Below are 25,943 nucleotides of genomic sequence, written 5' to 3'. Positions count from 1 at the left end.
TTAAGAGCAGCTCCAACAAACACGATAATATCGGAAACCTCTTCTTTGATCATAAAGAGGAACGGATGATCTGCTACAAAATTATGTTGTGGTGGAGGCGGCATTGGGGGCAGCATTGCACATCCAGGTACAGATAACATTATATTGACAGAAGTTGCAATTGTACCTTCCTCGTCTACTTCAATATAAGATTTCTGAATTGCTCTCGATAAATAAATTATCTCAGGAGTTTCAACCATCTCTGTAATCTCAGCTTTCTTTTCGTCAAAAGGCAAATCCAATCCTACTTCTTCCATGGTCTTCTTAACATTCAATTCATATTTATACTTCATTTTTGGCAACCGTAATTTTCTAAGCAGGACTTCTAAAACCTTGCGATTCTCTAATAAAAATCTTGGATTAGAGCGGAACTTTTCTACCAGTTCCTGTAGTCCATCTTTTTTATGAGGAAGAAAGATGTACATGGCGTATTTTTTATTGTCTGATTGGCTATTTTTATACGCCATCTTGAGTAACTTGAAACTCTCAAACGATCCATATAATTGTCTCGTATAAGACATCTTCATGAAGGGAACTATTATAGTTTGTCCATTGAGGAGATGGAAATCTCCATCCTTTGTATTTGAAGCATCAAATTTTTTAGCCCATGTTCCGTTGAAGTAGATCGCACTTGCAAGTAGAGCTATTGCATCTTTTGTAAAGAAACCACGGGGAAGAAGCGGATAGATGTGTCCTTTCGAGGCTTCTCTCGCCCAAGAATTGATTTCATGCCAAACTTGCTCCCCCTGCGCAAAACAATTGTTAGGATCTAATTTTGTCCATATCCACGGAATAAGAGGAGCATTTAATACACACGAGTTACTAAATATCAAAATACACGTATGCATATCTCAAGAGTAAAAATTCCAAAACTCTCGTCATAAATAAATATCAAAATACACAAATATGCATATGACAAGAGCAAAGAGCGCAAAACATTAACTCTAATATTATCATAAAAGTGCAAATTTGACCTTAATGAACGAAATGGTAAAAAATTAGCTCTAAAGTAATTAGAGGCAAGATCAAATTTACCTCTATATAATGAAAAAATTGAACAAACTGATATTACAGTTATTTGATTGTCATATTAGACCATCCAAAACATATAAAATGTAACTTTTTTAAAATACTTAACAACTAAGTTTGTCACAGGTCAATCAGCATTTATAATTTTTTGGTAACGTATTAAAGATATTACTTAGAAATGTTAAGTTTAAATTTATACCATTTATATCAAAGTTAAAGAAAAGGAAGTACAAAAGTTAGAAACCGAAGAGGAAAAAACACAGACACAAGGTACAAGCGCCTAACAAACAAGAACGAAAATGCTCAGTCCTATTAATATCGTGAAAAACAAACAACACACAACAGAAATCCCGAAATGAGTTCCACAAGGAGTCGATAAGAACCGAAACTCCAAACTTTGCAAGGAAATATGTAGCAGCATTACCCTCTCTATAAATATGTTATTGTCCAAAAATTGTCAAACATCATAGCCAATTTAAATATATCCGCATCCAGGAAGGGCAGAGAGAGGTGTGGGGCTGGAGCAATTTAAAAATATCCCTGATGTAATCAGAAGCAATTTTACTCCTAACGTCTAAATCATTGCAATTTTACTTCTAATGTGGGCAGTGAAGAGCAATTTTACTCCTGGTCAATTTCAGACATTATTGTAAAATACAGATATTTTATTCTATTATGCACAAATTGCACGTGCGTTGATTCTAAAAAAAAGATTTCATTTTTTTTATGATTTAATAATAGAATTGAAAATTAAGAATTTTTTAATTCAGTGAAATATTTGAATTTTTTTGTCCATATTGTACAAAATACAATATCTTTTTTTATTTATTTAATCATATGTTTGTGACATGTTACTAATTAGTGATAAAATGACGCACATATTAACTATAGATGACAAGATTCATGATCGAGAAAAACGATTTGATGAATTATTTCTCAAATTGACCTAACGTGTCAACGTTAGGGTAAATTTGCATATATATACCTGGTTCACAAAATCGAAAGATTGAGTTTTAGCCTTGTAAACATCTTCCACCAACTGTTTGAAAGAAGGCTTCAAAGGGAAACAGTTATGCACCCAAATTCCATTCGCCAACAATATAATCGGTCCTCCGCCGCCGCTACTGGTTGCAAGTTCCGCGAAAAGGGAAGATTGAGCAGTGAGATCAGCAATGCTTTCGGATTCGAGATATCGCAACAATTGCTGTAATGTTCGGCCTGTTGAAGCAGAAGCCACCATATTCAAAGCAATATGCAACAGTAATGGAGATAACACCAAATTCTTTTCGCAGCCATTGTCGATTTCTTTGAGAATGGAATTACTGGCAATTTGCGTCCCAAACGCGGTCATGTTCTTTCTTTGGGGTTCGTCGGTTTTCATATTGATGAAGATGAGAAGAGTGTCGGAGATGAAAGAGGAAGTGGTGAAGAAAGAGGTAGAGTGTTGTTTCTTATATATAGAAACACTAGATTTCTTAAACCGCTAACCCTTGTTTGGTGAGAGTTAAAAATTGACGTTAATTAAGAGTTTATAGAATGTAAACTGTTTAAAGATCGCTTGAGAGTTTAAATATAGGAGAATGAAAGTTAAATTTATTCTACAAAGATAAAAAAAAAATAATGATTTTTCTGTTACTTTCATTAACTCTCAATTTGAAAGTTAAAGAAAGTAAAAATTTGACTTACATTAACTCCAATTTGGAGTTTACTTTCCTTAATCCGGAGTTTGGAGGTTAAAGAAAAGAAACATTTAACTTACAGTAACTTTCATTTACTTTCCAAAAACAACTTCTAAACAAGATTAATGTGATATTTAACCTTCAATTACTCTCATTTACCTTTATTAACTTTTTCCCAAACACTGGCTAAACCCCTAAAATACACCTAAATAGGAAAGATAATATTAAAATATCTAATTTTAGACTCAATAGTATACATAAATCTTAAATAAATTAGAAACATTTTTTTTATCCAAATGAGATATATTGCAATAAAATATGAAATTTCAATAATTTATAGTTTTTAGAACCGAATTAAATTATTGAATTTATTAAAAGAGTTGAAAATTATTACTAATAACAAAGTTGGTCTGATACATTTGTTGCACTTGTAATTTTTTTTTGGTAAGAAGTGGAAGGCGATCAGCCCAGCAAAAGAAGAACAGAAGAGCAGAAAAGAAGAAAAAAAACCAGATAAAAAAAACTACAGCACAGGTCTAAACTCAGAGGCTAGCACTCGTCTCGGTGTGGCGCGTCCACTGATATCAGCGAAGAGGATTCCCTGGAGGCCTGCAGGAGGCCTACCACACTCGTGATGACCCAAATTAAGATCGCCTGCGTAATTCGCCAGCCAGTCCGCTGCTTGATTCCCTTCCCTATACGTGTGAACAAACTGAACTTCCCATGCTTTGTTTCTCAGCTCCAAGCATTTGTAAATAAGCCAGGCAAGTGGATGATGGCTTCCTTGCTGTTTATTTATGAATAATAGAACCAAGGCTGAGTCTAATTCGAAAATCACTCTCCGATGACCTTTCTCCCAAGCCAAGCTTAACCCGAAGTACAGTCCCCACAGTTCTGCCAGCACAGTTGTACAAATGCCAATGTTGACTGCAAACCCTCCCAACCAGACACCATTGTGATCCCGGATTAAACCTCCCGCCGCGGCATGCCCCGGTTTCCCTTTGCTTGCCCCATCTGTATTCACTTTTACCCATCCCACCTCCAGAGGTCTCCAGGTGATCCATTTCTCAACCCGGGACAGAGGATTTAAGGCATTATCCCTCTCGACAGCATTCGACACCTCATGGGCTCGTGAAATTACTCTATCTACTGCCGATCCGCTTGCTTCCTTCCTTTCAAAAGTCCACAAGTTCCTCCAACTCCAAATTAACCACAGCCCCATCGCAAACACAACATTCCAGTCAATTCCTTCTATTTTAGCATTGCAGCAGATGTTCTTCTCAAACCAAGGTTTGAAACTCTCATTGAAGAACTCGTTATGGAAGCGCCTCGGTACTAGACGCTGCCAGACCCTCTTTGCACGAGTACAATCCCGAAGAACGTGGATCTGAGTTTCCTCTCTCGAACAGATTAGGCAGGTACTGCTGGTGGCTATATGTCTGCGAACTCGGTTAGAATTGCACAACAGACCCTCTTGACGCACTAGCCAGAGGAAGCATCACACCCTTTCCGGAACTCTCATCTTCCATATGTTTCCCCAAACGCCATCCGTCATTCCCCCATTTTGATTCACAACGCTTGCTTGGTACCCAGATTTTACCGTGTAATCTCCCATGTTAGAGAGCCTCCAAGTCCAAGTATCCCGCCGGTCATCCTCCGGGAATAAAATCACCGAAGCTAGATTGTAGAGGGTTGAGGCGGGGAGCAAATGTTGGAGGCGGTCCCATTTCCAGCCCCGATCGGGCTCCCAAAGCTCAGAAACTGTAGTGTTTGAGATCATCTCCCCATTTCCACTCATCCCGCAACTGCGTAGCGAGCAGTTCCCGCACCATACGTCGTCCCAGAACGCCGTATCTCGACCGTTCCGAACAAGTCTGCTCAAACCACTCTTTAGTAATGAAAAACCACCCACTATACTCTTCCAAGTCAGCGATTGGCGATGCTTGTTACGGAACATCTCTTCTCCTTCCAGCCCTCTACAATACTTGGCCCTTAGGAACTGAACCCAAGGCAAGTCCGGATTAGTTAGCATCTTCCATGTAAGTTTTTTCGTGAGGGCTAGGTTGAAGCTCTTGCTTGTGCGGATCCCAAGCCCTCCTTCACTCCGTGGCCGACAGACCTTTGCCCAGCTGATTAGGTGGATTTTTCGACGGGTTGGTTGGGAACCCCACAGGAACTGTCTGTTCAAAGCATCCAGTTTTGTACAAACCCCTGCAGGTAAAGCTGTTATTTGCATTGGATAAGAGGGGATAGCTGAGCTAACAGATCTTATGAGCGTCAACCTACCCGCGAACGAGAGGCAATGAGACTTCCAACCTGAGAGACGGTTCTGGAACCTCTGAATGACAAAAGCGAAACTCTCCTTCTTAACTCTTCCATGTTGTAGGGGCATCCCGAGGTAAACTCCTAAATCCATTGTCCTCTCGATACCAAGCACATCACAAATCCCACGACTCACCGTGCCAGAAATATTAGGAGAGCAGAACATTTTAGATTTGGCTAGGTTAATCCGTTGCCTAGAGCACTCACAGAAGTAATCTAGAACTTGTCTTATATTCATTGCTTGATCTATGCTTGCTTCCGCTAATAGGACGATGTCGTCAGCAAAGAAAACATGAGATAGTAGCGGCCCACCGCGCGACAGTCGGACAGGCTTCCATCTTTTCTCCATTACAGCGTCATTAATTAAGTGACTCAGTCTTTCCAAACAAAGGACGAAGAGGTAGGGGGAGAGGGGGTCCCCTTGTCTAAGTCCCCTTGTTGGAGAGAAGCTTGGTAACTACTCCCCGTTCCAGAGCACACGCATGGAAGAAACCGACACACAGTTCATAATTAGATCAACCCAATGTGAGTCAAGACCAAACAGCTGAAGGGTATCTCGGAGAAATTGCCAACTGACCCTATCATAAGCCTTTTCAAGATCCAATTTCAGGATCATATCTCCTTTTCTGCCTTTCTTGTATTGAAGGGAATGAACTGCTTCCTGAACGAGGATCACATTATCAGAAATCTATCTACCCGGGATGAAGCTGCTCTGATTGGGGCTAATTACTGAACTCAAGAAAGGTTTCAGACGATTGACGATGCACTTGGTTACAATCTTATACAGGACGTTGCACAAGCTAATAGGCCTGAATTGGGTTAAATACTCCGGAGATTGAACCTTTGGAATGACAGTGATGAAAGTGTCATTCAAACCTTGCTCCACATTCCCAAAACTCAACATGTTGAGAGCAGCACTGCAAATTTAATTCTGGAGCTGTGGCCAAAGCTTTTGATAAAAGATAGGTTGATAGCCGTCAGGGCCCGGAGCTTTATACGGACCCATATCGAACAGAGCCCGGTACACCTCCGATTTAACGAAGGGCTGAGAGAGGCTACTGACAGTCTGATCGGAGAGCCTGGGGAAGACGTGGAAGGAAGCAAGTTTACTCCTAATAGAGATTTCCTCCGTGTAAAGCTGTTTGAAGAAGTCAAAAACCCATTGCTTCACTGTCGAACAATCCCAGCTCCAAACCCCATTCGAGTCCCGTAACCCCTCTATTTTATTACGTCTTCTTCTAATGATCGTTGAGAGATGAAAAAATCTGGAATTCCGATCTCTAAAGCAAAGCCATTTAACCCTTTGGATTTTTGGAACCAGAAAATTTCCTCTTGCCTCAGTATCTCATCCATTTCAGCCAAGAGCTGCCTCTCAAGGCGCAGTAGTCCATTCGTGACTCTAACTGCGAGATCCCTTTGAACCCCCGCCAGTCTGCGAGTCGCCCGACTTTTCCTGTACCTCAGATTTCCGAAAACCAGCAAGTTCCCCTCGTGCAGTTGGGACGTGAGGAGCTGGAGACCTTACTGAATCGGGATATCACTCCTCCAGTTCTCTGCAAAGAAAGAGGAAAAATTCTCATGGCTAAGCCAAGCCGCTTGACAATGGAAAGGACGCAGACCCGAGGACGGAAGATGCCCTGAGAGGTTGAGCAGAAGAGGGACATGATCAGACTTATTCCTTGGTAAGTGACGAACAAAGGCTTCCGGGAATATCGTCCGCCAACCCGGGCTACAAAGGGCTCGATCTAATCTGCAAGCTACGCGGGTACGGGGAGTGAGGCCCCTATACCAAGTAAAGATTGGGCCTTGGAAGCCAAGATCAACCACCCCCATACTATCAGTCCAGTTAGCGAAAGGAGTGCATCGGTTCAAAATCTGCGAAGAGCCCCCCTGTTTTTCCTCAGCTGATCTGATACAATTGAAGTCCCCAATTGCAATCCATGGATTAACCAATTGGCTACTCATGTCACTCAACTGCTCCATGAACTTCCTTTTGAACCTTAACTGCGGTCTGATGTACACGAAAAAGATGTCGAAGCTTCTACCTGCAAGATTGCCATTAATGAAAGTAATTTTAGCAAAAATAAATTGCGGGTCTCTCAGCTTTACTTCCAGGGAAATTTGCTCGTTCATCCAGAAAACCCAAATACCGCCGCTAAACCCTTCAGCCTCGACGATTTCAACAGCATGGAACCTAAGGCGCCTGCAAAGATCCCTAGCACGGTTACCATCTGACTTTGGTTCAAGTAAAATTAGAATATCCGGAGATTGCAACGTGACCATATGCCGTAGAACACGGTAAAACCCGGGCAAGAGCACAGAGGCACTTAAGAGGTCGAGGTGCTTGCGCCTTGCTTCCCGGATTTGCTGGTTACATCATTAAGATTAACCCTTGACTCAAGCTTATCATTCGCTGTCATAGTAGTTGCCACAAAATTAGGATGCTCATTCTCCTTCATTAATTCGCCTCTACTTCTTTTGGCTCGTAACATGGATATCAAGCTTGCCTCCATGTCCTTACTCGAATCAGAAACATCAGTTTGTAAGAGAGTAAACTTATTCTGCCCCGTGATATCCTTCAAAGGTGGTCTATTGGGTCCTACAGTGATGCCCTTACCTTTGCGCTGTGTTGAACGGAACAAGATAGTCCCCGTTGGTGGGTTCAGAGCAGACAGTCGAGGGCCTATCGGATTGTCGTTCGGTCCCCGTCCAGGGCTTGAAAACACAGGTGGGCAATCATCAACACTTGATGAGGGCCGTGCTTCCTTTGGCTTGTCTTTTTGCACATATTTGCGTCGTGGGACCATGCGCCAGGGACCATAATCCAGAGCCTCGGTGTTAGTATTAACAGGAGCAACAGGACTCGGTTGGGCTGTAACAGTAGACTCATCTAGTTGGGTTGTAACAGTAGACTCATCTAGTTGAGGTTCGTTCGGTGTTGCCGCTCGAGCTGAACCGTCAGGTTCTGCTGTAAGGATGCTCGGTTGAGTACATAAGGTTTTGTCGTGCCCATACTTTCCACACCGGGTACACGCCACGTGGAGCCCCTCATACTCAATTCGATAAGTGCACTGGTTAACTTGAAACTCGGCGATCAAAGGTTTTGACAAATCCACCTCAATACAGACACGTGCAAAGCGGCCTCTTGATGCCTTAAGAGTATTTCTGTCTACTTTCACACCCTTTCCGATACTATTAGCCACTGTTAATAGAAAATCCGGATCATACATTTGGACTGGAAGGTCGGGGAAGCGTACCCAGACGAGTGTCGACGCAATTGTAGCAGTAGCAGGTACAAAATCCGCCGACCAGGTTCTCACTGTAAGATAATGTCCCTGCACAGTCCAAGGTCCTTCACTAATTACCCTTTCCCTGTCTTGTAAATCCCCAAACCGGACTAGGTGGAAGCCGTGCCCAACATCCATGATATCCACACTCCCTTTCGGTTTCCAGAGCTCCATGGCTCTTCGCTGGAGTGCAATGTATCCGAGGTTCCTGCCTAATAGTTTAACGATTAGCGCATCTTTCCACTTTAAGGCCCAATTGTTCATTAAATCTGGAGTCACAGTAAAGCTCGGTTTGAGCGGGTTATTAAGCGAAACGGTTACCGAGCCGTCGGCTGTCAGGTCTTTATATGCCGGCATGGAGACAGAGACATCTTTGCTTTGAACAGTATCCCGATACGATCTAGGCTCACTCGTATCCATATCCTGAGGGGCGCCACCACCTCCCGGTGGTGGCGGAGCGGCATTCATGGGTTGAAACGATGGGATCGATGAAGCTAGGGTTCAGTCATGTTGCTCTTGTAATGAGTACTGTAAAACCTCAATTTTTCTGCTGAATTTTAATCACCCTTTATTTTTAAGGAAAATTATAAAATTGGGTCAAATAGGAGACCCATTTATATATTTAACGTATTTATTCAACCTATTGTATATCTATTCTGGAAAAATAATTTTTTTATTAAGTGTAAAATGTAACCCGATCAGCCCGGTTAACCCATTAGGTTAAACGGTTCTAACCGGTTTTGAAGTACTAAAAAACCAAACATCTCCAGAATGGAATTATGACTGGTTCCGGTCAAATCGGATTGAACCGGTCGGGCTGGTTTGGTTCTTAAAACCATGTATTTTAGTCTTGTTTGGGAGGATCTTAATGAAGGTAAATGAGAGTAATGGAAGGTTAAATATCACATTTACCTTGTTTGGAAATTGTTTTTGGAGAGTAATGGAAATTGTTAAATATCACGTTAATCATACTTCCTTTAACCTCCAAACTCTAACATCCAAATTTGGGATTAATAGAAATAAACTCTAAATTGGGGTTAATGTAAGTTAAATTTTTTACTTTCTTTAACTTTCACATTGGGGGTTAATGGATGTAACAGACAGATTATTAAATTTTTCTTTTATCTCTACAGAGTAAATTTAACTTGCATTCATCTCCATATTTAAACCTTCAAATGAACTTAAACTTTTAACCTCATTTATATTGTATAAGCTCTCAATTAACGCTAATTTTATAACTCTCACCTCTGTCAACGTCCAAACTTCCAAACAAGGCTTAGCTGTTTAAGAAATGACTAAATTACATCATTTGCTTCTGAACTTGTCTAAAAAGATTGATTGGTCTCCTGAACTTTCAAAGTGTCCTGATAGCCCCCTGAACTTTCATAAAATGTCCAGTTAGCCACCTGAACTTGCGTAAAATTTAATCGATTGATCACTCGATTGCAAAAAAAAAAAACAAAATAAGTTAAATGCGGAAAATGTATTGCACGCGTCTTAAAAAAAAGTAAAATAATCAAGATCGAGGTATTACGTACGGTTGTAGTATTAGAGAATACAAAGTTTATAGTTGAACAAGTAATAATTTCATTTTTACTCTATTTTTGAATTATGTAATAAAATTCTGAGACACGTACATCTTCCGTACTTAACTTACTTTTTTGCAACCCAATGATTAATTGATTACATTTTATATAAGTTCAGGGGCTAATTAAATTTTATACAAATTCAGAAGGCTATCGAGACACTTTGAAAGTTCATCAGTCAATCCAATTTTTTGTACAAGTTATTAAGCGTTAAGAAATCTAGTGTGTCTAGAATTACTTGTATATATGTATAAGAAATAAGGCCTCCACTAGCTTCACCGCCGCTTCCTCGTTCGTCTCCTATACTCTTCTCATCTTCGTCAATATGAAAAGCGACGAACCCCAAAGAAAGAACATGACCGCGTTTGGGACGCAGATTGCTAGTAATTCCATTCTCGAAGAAATCAACAATGGCTGCCAACAAAATTTGGTATTATCTCCATTATTGTTGCATATTGCTTTGAATATGTTGGCTTCTGCTTCCACAGGCCGAACTTTAAAGCAGTTGCTGCAATTTCTCGAATCGGAAAGCATTGCCGATCTCAATGCTCAGTCTTCACTTTTCATGGAACTCGCAAGCAGCAGCGGTGGAGGACCGATTATATCGTTGGCGAATGGAATTTGGGTGCATGATTCTTTCCCTCTGAAGCATTCTTTCAAACAGTTGGTGGAAGATGTTTACAAGGCTAAATCTCAATCTTTTGATTTTGAGAATCAGGTACGTATGCTATTTTTCTCTTCTTTTTAATTAGTTGTTTTTCAGACCTAATTGAGATTTGGCCCTAACATACATGGTGCAAATTTATCAAAATAAGCCGAAAACATTGAATTAAATTGTGAATTTGAAGGGCTAAATGGTGGAATTAGTATAATTGATGCGGTTAGAGTTTTGCTTTTGCTGTTTAAAGACCAGTTTCGGTTGTAAGATATAGTTTTTGATAATCAATACAACGATTTAGGGCTAAATCTGTATCTTCTTTTTAATTAGTCGTTTTTTAGTGTAAATTGAGATTTGGCCCTAACATACACTGTACAAATTTATCAAAATAATCCAAAAAATTCAATTGCGAATTTGAAGGTCTGATGGCTGAATTTGTATAATGATGCGGTCCAAGAATAGACTTCCAAATTCATAGAGAAATTTTGAAGTTTGAGATTTTTGCGTTTTAGGATTCGAATTTAGGGTTTTACTATTGCTATTTAAAGATCAACTTCGGCTGAAATATTTAGACAAATTTCGATTTTTCCAAAGTTCTCTAAATTTTGAAGATTATTGATAGGCATTCATATGAGAATCAAGTGTTTTTGTGATTTCCATTGCGTTAATGTGTATTTTGGTAGATAGTTACTATTCCTATTGGCTTGTGGGTGTAGAGATTAGCTGAATCATGATCCAATTCCTAACAATTGTTTTGTGCAGGGAGAGCAAGTTAGGAATGAAATCAATTCTTGGGTGAGAGAAGCCTCGAAAGGACATATCTATCCGCTTCTTCCCTTTTGGTTTCTTTACAAAAGATGCAATAGCTCTACTTGTAAATGCGATCTACTTCAAAGGAACATGGGCTAAAAAATTTGATGCCTCAAATACAAAGGATGGAGATTTCCATCTCCTCAATGGACAAACTATAAAAGTTCCCTTCATGAAGAAGTCTTATACTAGACAATTATATGGATCGTTTGAGAATTTTAAGTTACTCAAGATGGAGTATAAAAATGGCGAATCAGGCAATAAAAAATACGCCATGTACATCTTTCTTCCTCATCAAAAAGATGGACTACAAGGACTGGTAGAAAAGTTCGGCTCTAATCCAAGATTTTTACTGGAGAATCGCGAGGTTTCAGAAGTTTTGCTTAAAGAATTACTGTTGCCAAAAATGAAGTATGAATATGAATTGGATGTTAAGAAGACCATGGAAGAAGTAGGATTGAATTTGCCTTTTGATGAAAAGAAAGCTGAGATTACAGAGATGGTTGAAACTCGTGAGGTAGTTTATTTATCGAAAGCAATTCAGAAATCTTATATTGAAGTGGATGAGGAAGGTACAATTGCAACTGCTATCAATATATTTTCACAATGTGGATGTGGAAGGCAGTGCCCAAAGCCGCCTCCACCACAACATAGTTTTGTAGCAGATTATCCGTTCTTGTTTATGATTAAAGAAGAGGTTTCTGGCATTATCGTGTTTGTTGGAGCTGCTCTTAATCCTATTCCGGAAGAAGGAGACGGGAAGAAGAGAAAGAGGAAAGCGACTAAGATGAAAAAACGGAAAGATCGAAAGAAAAAACATTTAGTACCCTGGCCCGAAAGGATAACTATAACATCTTGATTTGATTAATGCTTTGTTTTAGGTTGAAAAAACAGAAAGATGGAAACAAAAAACGAAGTTGATGTTTAACATTATATTACATTACATGTCTTTCTTATAGCAATTTAATTACTAATTAGTACCTGAAAGGATCTCTATTTCCGCCTCCACCACAACATAGCTTTATAGCAAATCATCGGTTTCTGTTTATGATCAAAGAAGAGGTTTACGACATTATCGTGTTTGTTGGAGCTGCTCTTCATCCTATTTCTGATTGATGTTTAACACTATGTTACATGTCTTTCTCATTTGATTCTTGCTTTGTTTTAGGTTGAAAATAATTTTATAAAATGCAATTTCTAATTTCTTTGTATATATACCAATTGGGATGCTTCATTTTGAAAGTTATTGCATGAAATTTAGAGCAACAGATATAAGTAATTATGGTCTATCTTGGACGGAAACAAAATCATATGTCGGGAAGTTTTATTTTTAAAACATAGCGTTCAAACAAGAATGAAAATCGAAATGGGTAGGACTCCGGACGAGTTGAGGCTCAACTGTATGATACAAGTTGTTTTATCAACTCATTTAAAAAGGAATAAGATATAAAAATACCTCTAACGTTAATAGTTAAAAGCAATTTTATCTATAACATGTAAAATGATGCAATTTTATCCATTACGTTAACAATCAAGAGCGATTTTACCAGTAACAGTGACAAGTTGAGTTAATTTCAAACATTATTAAAAAAAACACAGATATTTTATTCGTGTAATCTATATTAGTTGTATATTAATTGGTTCTATTTTTTTTTTACGTTTTTCGTAATTTCATAATAGAATTAAAGATTAATATTTTTAAATTCGATGAAATATCTGTTTTTTTAGTCCACCTCGTACATAACCCAATATAGTTTTTTACGTGTATAGATACGTTTGTGATATGTTACTGATGATTGAAAAATGACGTACATATGTAGTGGATATACCATTTGAATTTCATCTTGATAAATGAATGAGAAGACATAGTTTGATGAATTATTTCTCAACTTGACCAATTTACCAATGTTATGGGTAAAATTGCACTATTTTAGACGTTAGGAGTAAAATTGCATCATTTTAAACGTTAGGGTAAAATTGCTCTTGATTGTCATCGTTAGGGGCATTTTTGCTTCTTATCTTTTAAAAAATATATTAAAACTTCATATTTAAACCTTAATTCTATTTATCATTGCTCGATTTTTTACCGACAATAGCCCAATGATAAAAAAAAAATTACACACGACCGATTATACAAGATGAAATTGATACGTAATTATAGTGTTTGAATTTAGTTTAGTAGTTAATGAGTCATTTTTTAGTTGACATAAAATGGACAGAAATTTTTGGGTTGGATCCAACTCGAAAATGACACGAATACAATAACCACACTTAATTAATAAAGGTAATAAAACTATAATTCTCAATTGCAAACACGACTCAAACTTCCATATTTTTGCTTGCCACTTATAAACGCATTACACGAACCAAACATGATATATTAGCGGGTTTTTTTTATGGTCATCATTTACCAGATAATCCAAAATCGACATAAAATATTTATAAGCAATATCTTACTCTATTTTTAAATGTCACCATTAATATATAGATACATAATAAAATTACATATGACCTAAAAACATAACACGAAATCAATCAGTAACCTGATCACATGCTTTGGCACGATTATGACAATTTTGTTTGAGTTGAGTTAAAGTTGACTCATTTGATAATACCTCGATAATTGATACGATACAAATACAATATTAAAAATTCACAGTCTTACAAGTTACATAGTTAAATTTGATATGACACAAACACAGTATTAATTAATACGATGCAAACACAATATTAATAATTCACAAACACAATATTACAGCAGGAATGTCCTAACAAGTTACAGAGTTGTGGTTTTTTGCGATTTCGGACCTTATATTGCATGGAAACGGGCCCGTGAGCAAAATCCAAATTCCGCCTTTAAGGCCTTCAATTTTCCTGTTTTGTACTTCCGCCGATTTAGCGTTTTTCTTTCCTTTTTTTTTTTTTTGTCTTTAGGATTTCTTTTTCCGTTTCTAATTAGGATTGATGTTCTTTAGGGTTTTATTTCGCCTATTTTAAGGTTTATTATCTTTGTAAGGAGACAACTTATTGATTAATGAAATTGTTTTCGTATTACCAAAGTTCTTAAGAATTTTAAAAGTTAGGTATCATGTGTTGTTGAATCAATTATTAGCAACAAACTATTTTTATTCGTTGTGTCAAAAACAAAATCACGGTGTTGATTGATTAAAGTACGATTTTGTAAAAAGTGGCTCATCAAAATTCCAAGAAAAACAAAATTAGAACACAATTATTTTTAGGTTAAATAATTTATTAGTCCCCTCCTTTTTATCTAATACACTGTTTAGTCCTATATTTTGCAAAACACATTATAAGATCTCTATCTTTTATCAATATTAACAATTTGATCATTTTGTCTATTCTTCTTTCGATTTTTAACCATTATATTTGGCATAAACAGACAGACAGAAAATAACAGAGTAACATAACCATTTTGTATCTACTATGCATGTCCTGAAAGCTAAGATATGTTTTGTTAAAAATCTAAAAAAAAAACTAGACAGGATGACCAAATGGTTAATATTAACAAAAATTAGAGACCTTATAATGTGTTTTTCGAAATAGAAGGACTAAACAGTGTGTTAGGTAAAAAGACGGAGACTAATAAATTATTTACCCTTATTTTTAATAAGTATTCTGAAAAACAAAACAATAAGAAAAAAAGAAAAAAAAGGCTTAATACCTTTCCAAGTTGTCTCAATACTGCAACTGACCCCCGGAACTCAGATTTGTGACAACTAAACCCTCCAACTTGCTTATTTGGAACAAATAACCCCTCAAACATGTTATTTCAGGAGTTTTTTTTTTACCATTTAGTTAATGTATCAAACGATATTTTCAAATATATTTTTTTATGTAATATTATGTTGAATGCTTTTTTGGATTTTTGGGTTATTTGCTCCAAATAAGCAACTTGATGAGTTATTTGTTCCAATTGAGCAATTTGAGGGGTTATTTGTTCTAAATAAGTAAGTTGAGGGGGTTAGTTGTCACATGTCTAAATTCGGGGGATCAGTTGCAGTATTGGGACAACTTGAGGGGCTGAGAATGTATTAGGCCAAAAAAAAAAAAACTATCACATGTGCTTGAATATTATAGCTGTAAAAAAATAGGATCGTATCCAGTGGCGGATCCACGATTTGGGTTGGGGGGGGGCAAAACTCTACGTAAAAACATTTTAGACAAAAAATGCAAAATTGTTTAGTTTTTTGTGACGAAAAATGCAAAATCGTTCAATTGTCATGCATTATTTTTATAATTTTTTTGATAAAAACCGTAAATTTTAATGTTTCCCACTCGTAATCATGCATTTCCGGGATTCTCGGGTTGTTACGCAACAAATACCCCTAACATCTAAAATGGTGCAATTTTACCCCTAATGTTTGTAGCCAAGAGCAATTTTACCCCTAACGTTGATAAATTGGATCAATTTCAGACACTATTATAAAATACAATCATTTTTTTTCTTATTTTGCACCAATTGTATATCAATTTGTTCCCCTAACATCTAAAATGGTACAATTTTACCCCTAATATTTGTAGCCAAGAGCAATTTTACCCCTAACGTTGATAAATTGGATCAATTTCAGACACTATTATAAAATACAATCATTTTTTTCTTATTTTGCACCAATTGCATATCAATTTGTTCTAAAAAAATGATATAATGTTTTTTGTAATTTAATAATAAAATTGGAGATTAATATTTATAAATTCGGTGAATTTTTTGAATTTTTTTTGTCTAATTTGTACAAAAGACAGTATATTTGTAATATTTTTTTCTTATTTTTTTCACATCCCAACATATGTTTGTGATTTGTTACTGATAAAATAACGCATGTGTGAAGTGTAGATGACAAGATTCATGACCGAGAAGACAGTTTGATGAAGTATTTCTCAAATTGACCCAATTTATCAACGTTAGGGGTAAAACTGCTCTTGGCTTCCAACATTAGAGATAAAATTGTATAATTTTAGACGTTATGAGTAAAATTACTCCTGACCAAAAACATTAGGGGTATTTTTGCACCTTAACCCTTCTTTTTGGACTAAAAAAAAAATTGCCCTCAGAGGCCAGCTCGCCGAGCTGGGAAAAAGCCCCCTTTGACCCCCCTACATCCGCCCCTGCTCGTATCTTGTGGCCTCTACATGATTGGTCCGTTGAAGCAAATTTTATACGTGTGTGAGCGTAAAACAACTTATTTTTGTTAAATCGAACTCGCTTAATTTTTCCCCCATATATATTCATGTTATTATTTGAGTTGTACAGAAGTAATTTTTTCATACCACTGTAAAACTTCTCGAAACTAATCTTGGATTACAAAAATAGAATTGAGTTGTTTTGAACAAATTAGAGAAACTTATCCTCCTATCATATATTAATCAAGTTGGATGTTTATTATTAGATACAAACTGAATAAGCTACAAAATCATTCCAACCTTAATTTATGAGAAATAGAAGGACGGAACCACCAATAATAAGGATGTTTCTAGGGGCTAAAAGGCTAAAACTATTCATAATAAGGATGTTTATAAGACGAAAGCCGAATCTATTGATTTTGTGAACTAGGTATAAATATTATATTTTTCTCCTGAAATCTCCAATTAGAGCATTTTGATTTGATTTTTCCCAAATTTTCTTGAAGAAGAACGGATATGCGAAAGAGAGGCAGAATGGGAAGGAAAAAGCAATATACGTCCTCTATATATTTCATTAATTGAAATTAGTTATATATTATATAAATGCATATTAATAGAAATTGTCCTTTATTTTAGTAGATTGCTAAATACCGCTTCCAAATTGCTAGTTACCGCCTTCATTTGGACTTTTTTACCCCTCCCATAATTTTGATAAAAAAAACTGAAAATTCTTTCTCCAAAATCACAAACTCGAACAACAATAATTGAAATTATGAAAATAATTGATATGTGACAACCCGAATCCCGAAATGGATGATTACGAGTCCGAAACATTAAAAATTACATTTTTTTACCAAAAAAATCATGAACATAATGTATATTTTCAGTGTCGATTAGTATTTCTCGTCACAAAAAATTAGAGAATTTTATATTTTTCATCGTAAAAATTGAACGATTTAGCATTTTCCGTCAATAAAAAATCTACAATTGTGCCTTGAACAAATTTTGGTCTAGGTGGATCAAGCACCCGTCCAACCATTAGCTGGACGGGTCCAACATCCGCCCCGCCAATGGTTGGGGGGATATAGCATCCACCCAGCCAATGGTTGGGCGGATATAGCATCCGCTCAAGCCATTGGCTGGGCGGGTGCTGGATCTTCCGAGCCAATGGTTGGACGGATCCGGCACCCGTCTAGATCAAAATTCAAATTTATGAAAAATATAAAATTATCCAAATGGAGACGGTAATAAATAATTTAGCTGTATTATGAATTTTAAAATATTATTTAGGAACTATATAATCAGCTATTTATACCCGAAAATCTGAATTTTTTTGTAATGGCACAAAATAGCAATATGTTGTACTATATTATTAGATAGAGGATTTAGGGTATTGCTATATACCGCATCCAAAATTGCTATCACCGTCCCCATTGGACAATTTTGCCCTTGCCATAAAAATTTTGTCAAAATTGAGAAAAAATTTTTTTGAGAGAATTTAAAATTTAGCCTAAACGGATGCGGCATACCACCCGACCCATGGTCGGAACGGATGCGGCATCCGTTCTCGCCATGAGTTGGGCGGTATGCCGCATCCGTTCCCGCCATGGGTCGGACGGTATGCGGCATCCGTTCCCGCCATGGTGGGAACGGATGCGGCATCCGTTCCGCCATGGGTCGGGTGGTACGCCTCATCCGTTCCCGTCATGGGACGGGTGGTATGACGCATCCGTTTAGGCCAAATTTTGAAATATACAAAATCGTAAAATTTTTAGTGACGAAAAATACTAAATCATTCAATTTTTTGTGACGAAAAATTAAAACTTCTCCTAATTTTTGTGACGAAAAATGCAAAATCATCATGAAAAATATGTATTATTTTCATGAGTTCTTTGATAAAAAAAATATAAATCTTAATGTTTCCGACTCGTAATCATCCATTTTCAAGGTTCGGATTGTCACATATCAATTATATTCATAATTTTAATTATTGTTGTTCGGGTTTATGATTTTGGAGAGAAAACCCAAAGAAGGTAGGGAGGATTTGAGAAAATTCCATTTTCTTGTTTCAAAAAGTGGGGAGGGCAAATATGTCACAAATGGACGGTGGACCGGAATTTAGGTGCGGTATATAGCAGCTCACGAGGATTTAATATGTTAAAAATGAAATAATACCGGACAAATCAACAAAAATTGAAAAAATTAAGGGCATTGGGATGTTTTTTCCCTTTAAATACACTATTAGTCACTGAAATTATGTAGTTATCCTAAAATGGTTACTTAACTTTAATTTATCTCAATAAAATCATTAATTTTGAGTTTTGTCTTAATTAGGCCATTCTGCCGATTTAAGTGGTTAAAATATATCGAAATAATGACATGGTGACATGTCAACATAAGTCAACTCAGATTTCTGACCGAAATAAAACGTGACGGCTACGTGTCGGTTATTTTTATAAAAAAAAACTAAATTTTATTTTTTTTTTCTATAAAAATAACCGATACGTGATAGCTAGATGATTCATACATGTATGTCATATGTTTCGTTCTGAGTTGACTCATACTAACGTGTCATGTATCTTATTATTCGGGTGCTTTTTAATCACTGAAATCATCAGAATGACCTAATTGAGACAAATTAAAAGTTGAGTGATTTTATTAAGATAAATTGAAATTAAGTGACCATTTTGAGATAACCATGTAAGTTCGACCAATGATGCATTTAACCCTGATGAAATCCTAATCTCTTCTCGTCTACCTGATGGAAGAAGAGAGCGCCGCCATATCTCTGTACAGTAAGTGCTTAACTGGAGCTACAAGGAAGAAACCCAAAAAGTCCAGGAAAAGCAAGGAACTGAAGATGATATCGAAGACGAGGAAGGGTTTCGCCTCAAAAATTCAGGTCCATCTCGCACTTATGGGGTACAGCCACTGGGCAATCTGTACCTCAATCCAAGTTTAATCAATTCCAGAAACACAGGTTTAGGTAATATTCAAAGCCTATTTGACGAGCTAGTTCTTGATATCTTAGGGCTTCTTGATGGTACCAATTTGGGGATTTTGTCCACTGTAAGCAAATCTTTCTATGTTTTTGCTAACCATGAGTCTCTGTGGAGAAATCTTGTATTGGATAAACTAAGTGATGGATTTTTGTTCAATGGATCATGGAAATCCACTTACATTGCTGCTTTTTACTCTTCATTTGATATTCCTGGCATCTGCTCATCGAATTTCATTGTTAGAGACTTTTACTCGGATTATCTTTTCCAAAGTTGGTTATGTGCTAATCTTGAATTGAAACCGGAATGGCTTGAGTTGAGAGAGATAATTTCATCAATTCTTCTGTAACATTTGGAATCAAGTCTGAGAAGATGAGCAGCTTGGTTTCACAAACTCTAAAGCTAAAAAGTCCAAAACTATTGTTTCTACAGAATTGCTCCTCCTTTTCTGACCTTAAAATCATCCATGCCCATATGATAAGAACCCATACAATCTTCGATGTATTTGTAGCTAGTCGTTTAATTACCTTGAGCATTGACAATAACTTACTAGATTATGCTTTACAGGTTTTTCACCAAATTCCAAACCCTAATCTCTTCCTTTTCAATGCATTTATCAGGGGTTATTCTGGAAGCAAATACCCAGATCAATCTTTTCATTTTTACATACAATCACAACGGCGGCTAGGTATATTTCCTGATAATCTTACTTACCCATTTGTACTCAAGGCGTGTGCTCAATTACAATCTTTGCATATGGGAATTCAAGCTCATGCTCAAGTAATTAAGCATGGATTTGATGATGATGTCTATGTGCAAAACTCACTTGTTCATATGTATGCTACTGTTGGGGATATAGATGCTGCTAGTTTTATCTTTAAATCGATGTCAAGTTTGGATGTTGTTTCCTGGACTTCAATGGTAGCTGGCTATAATAAATCAGGGGATGTTGATTCTGCACGCAAGCTGTTCGATAAAATGCCTGAGAAGAACTTGGTCACATGGAGTATAATGATCAGCGGTTATGCGAGGAATAATTTGTTCGAAAAGAAGATACAATTGTATCATGTTCTTCGATCGGAGGGTATTCGAGCAAATGAGACAGTGATGGTTAGTGTGATATCTTCATGTGCTCATTTAGGTGCCATTGAAGAGGGAGAAAAAGCATATGATTATATTAGGAGGAATAAGATCACTGTTAATTTGATACTTGGTACAGCTTTAGTAGATATGTATGCAAGATGTGGAAATATCGATAAAGCTCTTCGGATTTTCAAGGTGCTTCCGGAGAGAGATGCACTAAGCTGGACAGCTCTTATTGCTGGATTTGCAATGCACGGTCACGCGGAGCAAGCGCTGAAATACTTCTCGGAAATGATGATGAACTCAGGGGTAACCCCAAGAGACATAACGTTTACTGCTGTTTTATCTGCGTGTAGTCACCTTCGAAAGCATGAAACGAAATTACAGAATTGAGCCTAGGTTGGAACATTATGGATGCATCGTTGATCTGCTTGGACGTGCAGGGAAGTTAGCAGAAGCAGAGAAGTTTGTCCTTGAAATGCCGGTGAAGCCTAATGCACCAATCTGGGGAGCGTTACTCGGAGCTTGTCGAACGTACAAAAATGCAGAAATAGCAGAAAGAGTGGGGAAGATTTTAATAGAGTTACTGCCAGAACACAGTGGCTACTACGTGCTGCTTTCGAATGTTTATGCACTCACGAACAAGTGGGAAAACGTCGAAAGCATGAGACATGATGAAGCAAAGAGGAGTAAAGAAACATCCTGGATATACGCTTATTGAGATAGATGGGAAAGTTCATAGATTTACCATAGGAGACAAAACTCACCCGGAAATTGAGAAGATCGAACAGATGTGGGAAGAGATTCTTAGGAAGATAAAACCGGCCGGATATACAGTAAGTACTGCTGATGCATTGTTTGACATAGACCAAGAGGAAAAAGAAAATGCCATGCATAGACACAGTGAAAAACTTGCTATAGCATATGGGATTATGAAGACGAAAGCTCATTTGAGTATTCGAATAGTGAAGAACTTGAGAGTATGTGAGGATTGCCATACAGCAACTAAACTGATTTCGAATGTTTATGAACGAGAGTTGATTGTGAGAGACAGGAATAGGTTCCATCATTTTAAAGGAGGAATATGTTCTTGTGCAGATTACTGGTGAAGTGAGGTGAAGTAATTTCAACTTATCCAGGAAAAGATAGATACACTCACTCGTATGTATAAAGCATTTTGACTCAGCTCTCAATCTTGATTTAGTAAGATTTAGCTCTTAAACTTTGCTTTTTGTTCAAAACGTGACTTAATAGAATTAATGTATAGTTTTAACCTATTATAAATTTTATTTGAGATATGTTCAATGGATGGTGGCATTTGGTGATCAGGCTCGAAGAATCAGTTGGCATCACCCAAAACTATGTCAGCAGGTATGCATTTTCATGTGTCTGTACTATTGATAGTTCTGCATAAGTTCTCTTTACGATCGAATTTCATACAACCATTGGAAACTTGCCAATTATTGACATTCTTATGTTTGTTAGAATCACATGTACGTCTTGTGTAAGATTGCTCTCCCTCATACTTAAATAACTCACATGAAAACCTAAATAAAATTATTTACGACTGTTTGCTCGAAAGCCAGCCAACGCAAGAGCTGCATTCATCAAGCTAAACTGTGACATATATAGGAATGCTTATCTAGTGAATTGGATCATGTGTATGATAAGCTGCTTGCTATTGGTTTATAAATTCGTTGGAAACGTTGCATAGAAAGCTTATATTGGTTTGTGAATGGTTTATGTTTCAAGTAAAAAAGGTCGTTTATGAACTTCGAATTGTAGTACGTACGGATGCATTTTGTATCTAACATTAAAAAGAGAATTGCAGAAACTCCTTTTGAGAACTCATCTGTAGCCGAAGGGTCTTATTAATTGAATTCATCAATCTTATGAAATGGTAAAAGAACTATCCAAGGACCAAGATATATATAGGTGAACCTAGGTTTTTTTTTTCTTTAGGTAGGTGAATCTTTGATTACACATCCGTCTAATTAACTATTGTTGTGTGCACAAGGAAGGATTTGAACTCGAGACCTAGCATAAGCGATGAAAGGCCTTTCCTAAGGGCTGCCTAAACCCTTCAAAACAGGCAGCTGTGGTTGTGTCAATATGCAAAGAGAAGCATACCAATGATATGGATGTTTAGATAAGTCATTTATTACATTTATATCAAGCTAACAATAGAAATCATGGAGTTCATCCTAGAACTGATCCAGTTACGATCGAGGCACATAGAAATATTTTTGTTTTAGTTTATGATTTTCATGGATTGTTATCAAGTTCACATTGCCTGATTTGAACAGTTTAGAGCCGAGATAAAGATGACAGTATGTGCATACTTGTCTTAGGTTCATATGGTTTTATCCCAACATTCTCCAGGGGCCGGAACGTATTTGCGTTTTTTGCTGCAGGAGAAACTTAACTTGTTGAATGTTCTGGAATTTCTTAACAGGCCAAATGCAATCTGAGCTGGTATCTGGAACACGAGACCGTTTCTGTAAACTTGAACGATAAATTTAAGAATGCTATTGAGGCTACCTTACCAGGCTGGAACCATTGATCATTTAGTGAAGAGAACAGAGGAAAAGGAATCCGAAAAGCAGAAGAAACTTTCCTTCTGCAGATTCAAATGCTGGTGCTTTCAACTTCTCATTCTAACAAAGTTTTATGTTATTACCTACTGGATCTCTATTTCCGCCTCCACCACAACATAACTTTATAGCAAATCATCCGTTTCTGTTTATGATAAAAAAAAGAGGTTTCCGACATTATCCTGTTTGTTGGAGCTGCTCTTAATCTTATATCTGATTGATGTTTAACTTTATATTACATGTCTTTCTCATATAACAACTTGATGAGATTCTTGCTTTGTTTTAGGAAAATGTCATTGAAGTGAAATTTCTAATTTCTTTGTATACCAGATTCGGATGCTTCATTCTGAAAGTTATTGCAAGAAATTTAGAGCAACAGCTACGAGTAATTATTGTCAATCTTGTACAGAAACAAAATCATATGTCGGGAAGTTTTATTTTTAAAACATAGCATTCAAACAAGAATGAAAATCGAAATGGGTAGGACTCCGGACTAGTTGAGGCTCAACTGTATGATACAAGTTGTTTTATCAATTCATTTGAAAGGGAATAAGATAAAAGTACCCTAACTTTACCCAACAAGAGTAATTTTACCATTTGGCAATCAAGAGCAATTTTTACAGGTAACATTGACAATTTTACAGGTTGACCATCTTATGAAAGAGTTTATAATCACATGAGGAGAAAATCAAATTCTAAACTTGACATTTAATCCATCTCTAAATTCTTCTGCCTTCATAAACGGTATAGAAATTGTTTCTATCCCTGACGATTTATACACGCAGTAACATTCCATTGAAATTGGTTGGGAGCAATTATCTTTTCTATTTGTATAACATTTATGCTTTTGAAACTGTTTATCGGATAAACATTGGTGGAGTATCTATTGATACAGTGGCGGAACTAGGACCCCAGATGACCCAGGGTTCAAACATATGAGCAAAAAAAAAATTCGGAATTAAATAAATATTATTACAAAGTCCAGTTTGTTAGGGCTGTGCAAAATGTTTTTAGCCTCCAATGCGTTAAAACTGTAAAAATATTATCATTTTTTAGAAACTAACATTGAACTAATGGAAAATTAAACATGTTTACTTTTTTTTTAATGATAAAGACATAATAAAAATGAGCATCTTTAATCATCTCATCTACCTTTAAACATTGAAATAATACTATATAGAGTTAATATAATTCTCTCCAAAATATTATCGAACATCTCCGGCGGTCTGCCGGGGCTCGAGCCCACCCCAACCCCCTAGTTCCGCCCCTGTACAGGACATTGGTTCAAGATTCAGATTATATCTATAAAGTATTGGTGTCTAAAAGTTCTCATAATGTTTCAATAAAGTATATAAGCAGTACACCTGCTCTCGTGTTATGGAGAGAAATATGAGGGTTTTAGTTTTTTAGTATGCGAAGCGAAATCGCTGATTTCATATTCGATGGATAAGATGGTATAATTGATTTTTATTTATCTTTATTTTAGAGTTTGTTTGTGATAATTAGATAATAAGAGGGGTTAATTTATAAAATAAATAAATATACGGACAAACTTAACTATTTTCCCTTTGATTGACTTTTTTTAATACCGTTAGTCAATTTGATACAGTATGTGTTTGCTAACGGAATGAACCTCAAGGTACCTGTTTGTAAATTTTTAAACCACAATGGTGCCGATCGAAAACAGACGTAACCACAAGGTTTATTTTTGTACTTTTCCCTTCTATTTATCATTCTTCGATTTTTTACCAATAACAACCCAGAGATGAAAAAATGACACAACCGATCATACGATACGTAATTGATATATCATTATAGTGTTTGAGTTTAATTTAGTAGATAATGAGTCATTTTTTAGTTTAATTATATATTTCTCTTGTGTCGTGACAGCCAATTGTTTGATGATCGATTGAAAGAAAAATTAACGCGGTTGACAAGCTAACCATGAAGTTTATGAAAAAGCATGGTACGATGGCAATTCGGTAAGTTCTAACAAGTTGCGGAGCTGTGGTTTTTTTTTTTTTTTTTTTTGGTCATTCCGGACCCTATTTTGCATGGAAATGGGTCCGCATGCAAAACTAAAACTCGGCCTTTAAGGTGTTCATTGTATTTTCAGTAATTTTATGGTTTTTCTTTCCTTTTTACAATTTTCCTTTTGTTTTTAGGATTTCCTTTTCCGTTTCTAATTAGAATTGATGTTCTTTAAGGTTTTATTTCACCTATTTAACGGCTTGTTATCTTTGTAAGAAGGCACTTTATTGATTAATGAAATTGTGATTTTTTGCATCACAAAAATTCTTAAGAATTTTAAAAGTTACTAATTAAGGTATTCCTGCGTCGCGACCTTAATTAGTAATTTTTTATTCACTGAAGTATTTACACAAAACACATGTTTCACTCAAGTATTTACAACTAAGAAAGATTTGAAACAAAATTATTAAAATGTCAAAAATATAAAAATAAAAAGTGAAAAACTCACAAACCGTCATATCTGTTTGTTTTTATTAATTGTGATAACTTGCTGGATCCGCTTTGATATTCTTTGCCGGAGTTACCTGCAAAACAAAACCGGAGACAGGATCTCCGGGAAAACTCTCCGACGATCAAGTCAGTTTTTGTAGAAATGAGTCTATAATTTAGCAATAGCTTTTTGGGAAGAAATGTGAACGTACCTCCCCCCTTATTCTTAAGGCCTTTTATAGGTGTTTTTTGGGTAAC

The 25,943-nt window shown here is 36.5% G+C and overlaps 1 pseudogene; it reads left to right on the top strand.

Annotated features, from left to right (window-relative positions):
• Window positions 1-19,301: 19,301 nt before the first annotated feature.
• Window positions 19,302-23,549, top strand: LOC136223837 (pentatricopeptide repeat-containing protein At5g06540-like; annotated as a pseudogene).
• The last annotated feature ends 2,394 nt before the right edge of the window (window positions 23,550-25,943 follow it).

The sequence above is a fragment of the Euphorbia lathyris genome, chromosome 3, assembly GCF_963576675.1.
Source record: "Euphorbia lathyris chromosome 3, ddEupLath1.1, whole genome shotgun sequence".
NCBI classification, from domain to species: Eukaryota; Viridiplantae; Streptophyta; class Magnoliopsida; order Malpighiales; family Euphorbiaceae; genus Euphorbia; species Euphorbia lathyris.
The sequence above is the reverse complement of the archived record's forward strand: the minus strand, read 5'-3'. Positions and strand labels throughout refer to the sequence as shown.